The sequence below is a fragment of the Felis catus genome, chromosome A3 (genome assembly GCF_018350175.1).
Source record: "Felis catus isolate Fca126 chromosome A3, F.catus_Fca126_mat1.0, whole genome shotgun sequence".
NCBI lineage: Eukaryota > Metazoa > Chordata > Mammalia > Carnivora > Felidae > Felis > Felis catus.
Window position 1 is genome coordinate 115,019,279 of NC_058370.1, and position 2,852 is coordinate 115,022,130.

Here is a 2,852-nt window from a genome sequence, read left to right on the forward strand (position 1 = left end):
TGGAAAGCCCTGCGGTACCCTCTCCTCCTCACTTATGCAGCAAGAACCACTGCAGTGCATCTTTCCAACACACACACACACACACACACACACACACACACACACCCTCCAGGAAGCCTCCCCTGCTGCAGTCCGGGTCCCCTCTGCCCATCGCAGCAGTGCTCAGGCACCATGGTTAGGTAGGCAAACACTAGGTGGCACATGGCCGATTACCACTGCTTCATCTGTCCTCACAAACAAGACTCCCAGCCTCTTGAGCGTGGAAAGGCAGCTGCAAAGCCAGGAAGATGTTGTGTTAGCTGCCGGGTCTGCCTCTGGTGTGGTCTGCTTCGGCAAACTCTCCCATGAGTGTATCTGGTTGGCAGGGCCAAAATCATATCCTGAACCTGGTTGCAAGGGGGTCTGGGAATTATAGTTTGTCTCTTTCCAACCTGCACACCCTCTGCTTAGCTCTAGGCAGACGAAGGCCCTGTCAGTCCCCAGCATCTATATCGTTGCAGAAAAAAGACAGGTCCCCTCAGTGTCTGACTCCATTGGTGCCAAGTTCCCCAGCCTAAATGGTGATGTTGAAGGGCCAGCAGTGATGTTGGGAGATGCTACAGAATGTGGCTCAGGCAATGAAAGACGGAACAATTCTCACATGTCTTCAGCTCCAGGTGGCCTTGGTTGTTGAGAAGACGGGAGCTCCGTCTCCCAGAAGTTCTCTCCTTTACACCCACTCAGTGAGCTAAACTACTGGAAGAACTCACCGGGTACCTTGGTCATGATAGTCTAGGTTATGAGGTGGGATAAATAGCCCACAACCACCAGTGTTCTGGCATTAACATGACCAGGGCTTCCATCATGGTCATGCCACCTATCCAGGGCAGACTGGTCAGGGACTTCCGAGTGCCCCAGGGCCTTGGGCTGACCCCAGCTCCCTCTTCACGCCCGCTCCTGCATGCATTCCTGGCGAGGCAGGAAAAATAGAAGGTGGCCAACTACACACTCGCTTCTACAAGGAAGGGACACGTTGTTTACACTCGTGTTTCCCTAGCCCAAGCAAGTCGCACAGTTTGCCCAGCGTCAAGGGGGTAGAGCTTCAATCTTCCTTGTGCTGGAAGGATGGAGAACCAAAGTGTAGTGAACGACACGATCACCTCTGGTGGGAGGTGGACAGGAGAGCCGTGCCCTGTCCACTGTCCTGGTCCCCTCATGGCTCCAGCTGGGGCAACTTAACATTCCTCTATTACCATGTTTCTTCTTCCTCCAGGCACTGAAAAGTTCAGCTTTAAAGATACTGATAGTTTTTTCTTGAAAATGGCCTGTGAGAAACCATCACAGTCCCCAGAGGCAAAATTCTCATCATGCTTTTCTTCAAATGCATCTGTGGTTCTCAGTGGGTCATGATTTTGTGGGCTGGGAATGCTGCGTGTTTACTTTTGCATAAACACTCTGCTTATCTTTCCTGAATTAGGGAGGGAAGGTGACTGGCACGAAAGACGCAGCCGGGCAAGTTTCTCAGGTTCAGGTCAAGTGCCTCACCCCCAGCCAGGCTTGCTCGGACCACCTTCTCCCCAGCTGGAAGCCATCTGCTCTCATGAGTCCCTACGTGGCCTGTGCTCTCCCCACCCCCCACCCCTGGCACAGTCTCCTGCTGCATTATCAACGTTTGTATAAATGCCTCACTTCCCCCACTAGCTCTTCGAGAGCCAGAACTTGATTTGATCCATGTAGAATTGTCCCTGCAGCACAGATGGTGTTTACTAAGTATTTTTGAATGGGTCAGAGAATGAATCTCTACCTTAGGGCTTTTTCTGCTGGACAGTCTCCGTGTCTTGTGACTCAAAGAAAGGATGGATGGATGGGTGGGTGGGTGGGACAAATGAAAGAATAAAGGATTGAATATGTATAGAGGCCAGTTAACCTCTCATAGGGAAAATAAGCAAGCCTGTTCTCTCCAGATGCTTCTGCTGATTCTGACCAGCTAACACATAAATATAGACTCTTGGAACAGAGGGGACAGGTGGAAGTGGGGTGTCTCGGGGCAACCTCTCTCCACTCTACAGACTGGGGCGGGGCATAGGGCATTGCTCTCCCTGACGTTTTCCGTGGCCCCCGCTGAGTAGTGTGGGGGAAGGAGTGACAGGACATTGGGTCTCTAGGGATTCCTGCCTGTGAAACTGCCGTGCCCCTGTTTTCTACCTCAGATAGTTTCCAGGCTGAGGCCCGAGCTTCAGGCCCCGAAGCCTGAAGGAGATCAGTAGGCTGAGACAGCAGGAGCCAGAGGGACGGCTTCAGAGAAAGTGCCTTTTGAATGTTCCCTCGACCATGGAGAGGAGCCTCAAGCACCATTTCCTCCTTCTCAGGAGATCGGCACCACGCTCCCACACACTCCCCTGCCTCACAGGTCCCTCGAGGCCAAGCCGGAGTCTTGAAGAGGCGGGGAGGAGAGGCAGATATATGCGGGGCAGGAAGGTGCCCACGGGTCCAAGTGGCAAGGGGCGGAGGGGCTACACACACCCTTCTTTCTTCCGCGATAAAAAAACAAACACTTTACCTCTTTTCGCTGCCTCCTTCGTCTCAAAGAAAGGCATAGAGCTGAGAAATGGTCCCTCTGCTGTGCTTAGCTCTCAACTTAGAGGAGGTTAGACCTCTTGGCTTTGGTCTTCCCTTGCCCTTCATTCCGTGAGAAAGCGAAATGTGCATGCAGAAGGGAACGCAGAGCTGGGGGCCATCTGCACTCCAGAGGGCAGTGGTTCCCTCCGGTCAGCCTGGACGGTCCCTGGGCCTGGAGGCTTCAGGCCAATGGGATGCTCCCTCCCTCGACCTCCCCCAGCCTCCTGCGGAATGATGCTCTGTGGCCAAGCAGG

At 53.5% G+C, this 2,852-nt stretch overlaps 1 long non-coding RNA gene across 1 annotated transcript in view; it reads left to right on the plus strand.

Moving 5' to 3' along the window:
- LOC123384563 overlaps positions 1–2,852 on the plus strand; it is a 62,396-nt gene that overhangs the window by 36,110 nt on the left and 23,434 nt on the right. The window lies entirely within an intron of this gene.